The sequence below is a fragment of the Callithrix jacchus genome, chromosome 17 (assembly GCF_049354715.1).
Source record: "Callithrix jacchus isolate 240 chromosome 17, calJac240_pri, whole genome shotgun sequence".
Taxonomy (NCBI): Eukaryota; Metazoa; Chordata; class Mammalia; order Primates; family Cebidae; genus Callithrix; species Callithrix jacchus.
In genome coordinates, this window is record NC_133518.1 from 7935500 (window position 1) to 7943193 (window position 7694).

Here is a 7694-nt window from a genome sequence, read left to right on the forward strand (position 1 = left end):
ATTAGTCTCGAACTAATTTTTGTATTTTTAGTAGAGATGGGGTCTCGCCATGTTTGCCAGACTGGTCTCAAACTCCTGGCCTCAAATGATCCACCCTCCTTAGCCTCCCAAAGTGCTGGGAATTCAGGCGTGAACCACCGCGCTTGGCAGCGAGCTTCTACCTCTTACAGAATGTCTCTGTCACAGGAAATCTAGTCCACGAGCGCTGTGACACTTTCTGAAGTCTTGGTTGGGGGGGACAGAGGAGGAGGATGTTTATTCAAAGCGTCTTAAGGTTCAGCACTGACAGAGGCAATCCCAACTCACTCTCAGTTTTGTTTGGGTCCCCTAACAATTGAGTTTCCGTAATCTGGTCGGCTCAGAGACACCATCATGTGTGGTATATTCACAAATGCAGACAAAGGAAATTCTAGAAAGCCAGGGGTGAAAAAAATCTCTCCTTTCTCAGACACTTCTGTGACGTCTATGTGGGCTAAGGAGAGAAGAACAGAAGTTTCTCTGGGCCTTAGCATCTTGGGATCCCTTCTCTCATTTTCTAAAAATGGTTTCTCAAGCCAGGCTAAGGAGGTGGTGGGGGAGGAGGTCTCCCTTCCCCTGTCCACCTCAGACAGTTCTAGGGAGATAGAGGTTTCACCACTTGGCCACTAGTCTCAAATAACCGGAAGGCTCCTTTTCCTGAGGCCGTGCAATGTTCTGGAACCACAGGCCCCCAGCCCCCCATGGGAGCACAGACAGCAGGCCGTGCTTGGGCTTCTCACCCACAGCCACTTTTTTGGCCAGACTCTTGGGCAAGCTCTCATCACCATCAGGGTCTTACGGGCAGTGTAGACTTGCCAGCCCAGTCTTTGAACTTGGAGAGGGAGGTGGGGCTTGGAAATGCCTTGTCCCAGGGGCATCCTGTCACTGGAGCTGAGCCCGGTGCCCACAGCTGGCTTCAGTTTGCAGGCACCACTGTGGCACTCTTTGCTGGTGGGAGTGGAGAGGCCTCACTGGCCTTCTTTGCCTTTTTCTTCTTTTCTTCTTTTTGGTTCCAAGCGACACCTGGTCCCCAGTGAGCTCACCTGACTTCTGCTTCTGGACTGTGGGCCTGCTAAGGGTGGCGACTATCGCCACCTTCTTGGCTCTCTTTTTCAACTTCCTTTTCTTCTTTGCCTCCTTCGCCACTGTGCCAGCGCCGTGGATGGCTGACTCCTGCAGGATGTCCGACGCCGACACAGCTGCCTCCCGGCACCGCTGCCACTGCTCATCGCTGTCCTCACTGCTGGAGCTGGAGGGCGGGCGCTTTCGGAGGGGTTGGGGCGACTCTTCCTTCTCACGGCCTCCAGGGACAGACGTGAAGAAAAGGCGGAAACCATCATCCTCTGAAGGACTTTCTGTACCTGAGCTTGTGTTGGCTCCTTTGCTACTTCTGAGATGGTAATGGAGCTGTCCAGCAGGGCTCCCAGCTTCTTGGCTACGTAGGCTCGAAATTCGGGGGTGGTCTGAAGCTCGTTGCCATCTTGTTCATGCTCATCCACCTTAGGCCTGAGGCTCGGTTGGGAGGTTGACAACTGGTTATTTGCAGCACCGGCTTCTGGCTTCACTGCCCCGTGCGGCCGTTGCTCCAAGCCCCAGGCCTGCATTGCTGACTCGCGGCACCGCGCCAGCTCCTCCGCATCGCTGCTGCTGCTACTGCTTTCCGAATCGCTCATAGTGCCATTGGGCGCCGCCATCTTGAACTACCGCCTCATCAAGGATTCTATAGCTGAAAACGCAATGCCATACAGATTGTTAAGTCCCACTCTGACAGAATCAATGAAAATAAATTGTGTTTGAAACTCTTCAAATACATTGAGTCAGTGATATCATTTTAGAGGATAAGAGAAGGTGAGTAGCAGAGATCTCTCTGTAGACATGTGGCCAATGTCTAATACTCATTGAGTATTAGAGGTCTGAATTTTACCCCATATTTTCTGTTTTTTGTTTCAACTGATACTTAACAAATGAAGCCATATTATCTCTCAAAAAACACCTGAATAATCAAAAGGTATTTCCTTCAGGTAGCTTATTTTGATTGTTGACAATGAATTTTAATAGTTTTTCTTTCTCTTATTGTCAATAAAAGCTTTTCCTTATTTAATTATTGTCCTTTTATTCATTCTCTCTCTCTCTCTCTCTCTCTCTCTCTCTCTCTCTCTTTCTTTGTCTCTCAGTTTTCTCTCTAGTGAAGAACAGTGAAAGAAGTTAAGTTCTCTAGTGGAAGAGATCAAATTCTTTCTCATGTTAACTTTCATGAACTTGAAAGTGATTTATTCATTCAGTATTTAGGAAGCACATCTTATAACCCAGGTACTGTTTTTAATACCTAACATACTTAATACTTAATATATCAGTGAGATGGCAAAAACTCCAGTCTTCAAGGGCACTCACACTAATTAGAGGACAAAAGAGATGAAAATGCAATGATCATGGTAAAAAAAAAAGTAAATTATCTGGCCTGGTGAAAAGAGATAAATATTGTGGGGAGTTGGGGGAAGAGCAATATAAAGAGAATTAATAGGGTGTGTGTGTGTGTGTGTGTGTGTGTGTGTGCGTTTAAGAGTCCTTTCCATTCTTAAAAATACTGGTCAGGGTAGGTTTCCTTGAGGTAGTGACATTTGAGCAAAATCTTCAAGGTACGAGGTGGATCATGCCTGGCATGTTCCAGGAACATCAGTGAGGCCAGTGTGACTGGAGTGTAATGAGATAGACAGGGTCATAGGAGATGAGTTGTCTTATCCTGGACAAAATGTGGAACAATGGCACAACTTTAAAGACAAGTGAGACTATAGTTTGAGACCAGCCTGGGCAAGGGGTCAAAAGAGAAGCAATAAGATTAGTTAGGAGTTTCTTATTCCAGGGAGATGATTGTAGTGGGTTGGACCAGGATACTTAACCACAGGGGTGGTAAGAGGTTATGAGATTGTAGATGGATTTTGAAGATAGAACCAATAGGATTTCTTGATGTACAGAATGTGGGGTGTAAGATCAAGAGAAGAGTTTGGAAAAATCCCAGGCTTATTAAAATGTTCCTTTGTCTTTTCTGCTGAGAGCCTGAGTCAACCCTACAGATGCTTCCTATGCTTTTTGGAAGTATTTCCACATCTTTAATACTTCTTATGGCTGTTTTCTAAAAAATCTTCTATGTTTTCAAATTCTATTAAAATGTTCATCATAAGTATGGGAAATTAATTTTTATAAAGGTCTTACACAAGGGTAATCAAAGGGAAACTTGTTTCAATTTATGAAATTTTGGAAAAAGATAAACACCATGTTCTCTGACAGGTAACTGAAGAGAAGAAAAGGGACAGATTTTGTTGAAAACTTCCGTTTTTTTGTAGAAATGTCTCTGTGTCGTTGAGTATCCTTAGAAACTATCTCAGGTAGCATTTTAATAGACATGGTGGATATCTGAGTTAGGGCCTTCCTCAGTGAGAATGAGGCAAGTACTGGAGACAATGGCTGGCTCTTCTGTTTGTCCCAATAAACTCCACTGGAGGAAGAAGCTAAACGGGATCTGGACGGTTTTGGTCTATTGTACGCAGCTTCTCCAATCTACAGCCTGGGACTTCTGGAACCAGACTGCCCCAGTGATGACAGTTAGAGATGGCAAAATGAAGAATTCAACATATGTACGCAGTGTGGTCTGCTGTCTTCAGGTGTTCTCTAAAATTCTGTATTTGGTCAGAGCTGGAGTGAGATCAGGGTGCTTGCCCATTTCTGTGCCACCGCTCCTGATTCTGCTTTGCCACCTTGGAGGAAAAGTAGGTTTAGATCTTCTGGGGGCCGGTGGGTGTCATGCCCTTGGCAGCTTGCTGGGCTAACCAGTACTTGTATCTTTTGGTCTTGGGCCTCTCAAAGTCCACCACAGACATAGGCACTCTCACAGTATCAAGCCCATTTACCGTCACCTCACACCAGTACTCGCCCCACCGTGTGATAGGCTCTTCTGGTAACTTTAATGTATGTGGGGCGACCACAACACCCAGATTCTTGAAGAAGTGGCGGGCAACAATTTCAGGGTTCAGTTCCCATTTGACATTGTTCTTCATCCCTACCTCCAGGTGACAGGTCTTTCATTTGTGTCTAAGGTGTGACTAGTTATATTAAAATTATAATGCAATATCTCATAGAAGTCATTTCCCAAATATGTTCAGTCTCACATATGAGAGATGATGGTAGATTTCCAATTTTCTACCCATGACATATAATGATTCTAAGTTTTAATATTTGTCATCAAAAGTACAGTCAGTTTACTATGACACTTCTTTTGAAAACATGAATTTGTTTCAATGTGCATGACAAATTAGAAAATCATTTGAGTCAAACATGAATTTTGAATTTGCTTATCTACATTTCTTCTGCAAACCAAACCATGTAGAAATACACAAATCGCCAAACACATACACGTATTTCAAACATCTGCCAGAGAGCTTTATCCAAAATGTTATCTTTTTCTACTCTTTCACATTTGTGACCTTCTCTATTCTAAAAGGAAAAAACTCATTCAATATTCCAGACAAATAAAAGTGTTTTGGTTCAAATTGCCAAGGAGTTCCAGCAAAAGGGAAACACAATCTACATTCAGAGCTTAAATGAAAATTACCAAATCCTGCAAAAGACTTATTAAAGCTCCTTTATGTTCCAGCAGTGGTTGGTGTAGCAGTGTTCAACATCACTACAATTCCCAAAGCCTTCTGCTGTTGGGAAAAGTTATCAGTGCTGTTAAGAAAGCCATCAAAGAATTTCCAGGAATGACAGAGAAGGAAAGGAAAAGGAAGGCTGCACATTGGATCAGAATTTCAATTTTAATGATACAGCATCTATTATATTATACATACATGCCTTGAAGGAGCTGCCTGGCAAAGACAGGGAAATATCCTTCAGGATTAAAGTCTGCTAGAGATGACTTAACTGTGGTGTCTATACTAATGCTGGAAGCAAAAACAATAATCCACATCTATTCACATCTGCTGTGATGGCTTTCTGTCTGATTTCAGATTACCTTCCTTGCACAAATTCACAAAAACTCACCAGTTGTCAGCCTTCCCAGCCCACTTCCATGGCAAACCTTCAGTCTTTTTCAAGGTAAAATTCTACGTGGATTACAGTCTTTATTCATTTCTTTTCTTTTTGAGATGGAGTCTCATACTGTCAGTTGGGTTAGAGTGCAGTGGTGTGATCTTGGCTCACTGCAACCTCCACCTCCCAGTTTCAAGAGATTCTTCTTGCCTCAGATTCCCCCAAGTAGCTGGAATTACAGGTGCCTGCTGTCATGCCTGGCTAATTTATTGTATTTTTAGTAGAGATGGGGTTTTACTATTTTGGCCAGGCTGGTCTTGAACTCCTGACCCCGTGATTTCTCAGCTTCCCAAAGTGCTCGGATTATAAGTATGAACCACTGTGCCTGGCCTCTTTATGCATTTCTTAATCATTTAATGGGTATGAAAGTGTGATATTTTTTCTATTAGTTTTCTAATTTATTTTTTTCCTGTAAGACACTGATGAAGTTTTTGAGTGTTGTTCTGCAACTCCATTTTTGTTGCACAATTTTGCATAGAAACATATGTACAGTGTATAACAGCAGAGCTTGACAGTATGGAGGGAAATCTTCAAACACATTGACTACGTTAACTGTGAAGCATGGACCCCGCAAATTGTTCTGTGGGCATGGTAGGGTATACTGCATCTTGCCTGAGTTATAAAATTATGAAATGATATGTAATTTTTATTAGTTACTTAGTTTTAAAATGTCACTTAATGAGGGAATAGAGTCTCAGAGAGACTGACTGGCTTGCCTGAGGCCACACAGCCAGATAGTGACAGATCTAGGATCAGAGTCTAGATTTTCTGACTCTTAGTCCAGTGCTCTTGCTTATTCAGGTTGATTTAAAACAGTGGTTCTCCCAGGCTTGTTCTCGAACCAGCAGCATCAGCATCACCCGCAATCTTTTTACAAATGGAGATTCAGTGGGGTGGGCCCAGCTTCCCTCTACGTGACTCGAATGCACACTAAGCCTTGAGAAATCGTGGTTTAGGATACATGCTATCAGGATCTCAGTAACCCAGGAGACATAAAACAATAGTAAATGGATCTAGAACAATAGACCCTGTTTGAAAGGTACATTAGTCAGGTAATCTTCATCGATTTAAAAGGGGGTATTTAAAATTTTTAGGCAATTCTAAGTTCTTGGTTTTACCCATTGAAAGAAGAATATACAACACAAAACAAAAAGTAAGCTGATTCCAGTTGTCATCTGGAATGATAACTCCCATTAGGTAATATTCAGAGAGTAGAAAAAGTGAATTATCTTTTTCATGAACTTGCTTTCCAACAGTAAGTTATAAAAAGCCCCTATGTGTGAAAATTTTTGTGTGTGTGTGTGTGTGTGTGTGTGTGTGTGTGTGAGAGAGAGAGATGTTATAATTTTGGGAATGACAAATGTAGCAACCAAAGACATAGTTTAGTCAAACTGAATAGTTCACAGTCTACTGAGGATTAGAAAAAGATAATTCAAACAGCTGTGAATTGCTTTTTCTGGTTTCCCAACTAATAGCTGGAATATGAAATCATGTGAGCCAGGAAGATGGGGGTAATTTCCTCATATTCTTTACATCTCATGGAATTTTCAGGAGCTACTTTTAGTTTATGTGTATGAATGCTTTGGGCCAGTTCAGAACTTTTATTGGAGGATGTAGAAATGTTCGTATTAGTCAAAATTCACTTAGGAGGCTTTAAATCTCCCTCAGTTATGCAGAAGGATAAAAATACATCTTTCAGCCACAGTAAACTTTTCATTTGCCTTCCCAGAAGTAATAGGAGAGTGGCAGAGTTTGGATATTTATCCCGCCCAAATCTCATGTTGTAATGTAACTTTAGTTTGGAGGTCGGTCCTGGTGGGAGGTGTTCGAGCTTGGGGGGGGTGGATTTCTCATAGGGCTTGGTGCTGTCCCAGTGATAGTGATTTCCCATGAGATCTGGTTGTTTTAAAGTGTGTAGCACCTCCCCCACCCCTCTCTCTCTGTCACCTCCTGTCATCATGTGATGTGTCACTCCTGTTTTGCCTTCTGCCACGAGTAAAAACTTTGGATTTGCTGTAACAGGCTGGCATAAGGATGTGTTAAAATGAGCTAACAATTTAGTAGAGTAGACTAAAATAGACCAAAAGGATAATTTTAGTGTTGTGTGATAAGTACCAAAAGAAAAAATGTACTGGATGCTAAGGGAGTAGAAATAATAGAGGTTGGGGTTGAGGAGGGATGGGCACGGAGGACTTGATGATCTTCAGTGATCATCCAGGAAAAATGTGTAGGGAAGGGAATTCCAGAAAATTAACCGTTTGGGTAAAGGCATGAGAGAAAATGATGGGTTCCAATACTTGTTTAACAGGACTCAAAGGCATGGGTGCAACAGGAGAAAGTTATGGGAGAGAACACAGTAACTAACACTCAGTGAGGATCTTCCCATCAGAGGCATGTGAACAGAACAATTCCATCTTAAATAGGAGCTGGGTAAAATGAGGCTGAAACCTACTGGGCTGCATTCCAAGACAGTTAAGACTGGGAATAAGTATAAGACTTATCTGTCTTATTATTATTTTAAGACAGATAAGTCACAGAATGAGATAAGAGTGTTCATGCCCAGCCTTGAATTTCTGTTTGGCATCACAAAATTA

General features: G+C 42.4%; 1 pseudogene; it reads right to left on the reverse strand.

Annotated features, from left to right (window-relative positions):
• Positions 1-798: 798 nt before the first annotated feature.
• On the reverse strand, positions 799-1726 carry LOC100392078 (protein CUSTOS pseudogene; annotated as a pseudogene).
• Between the last annotated feature and the right edge of the window lie 5968 nt (positions 1727-7694).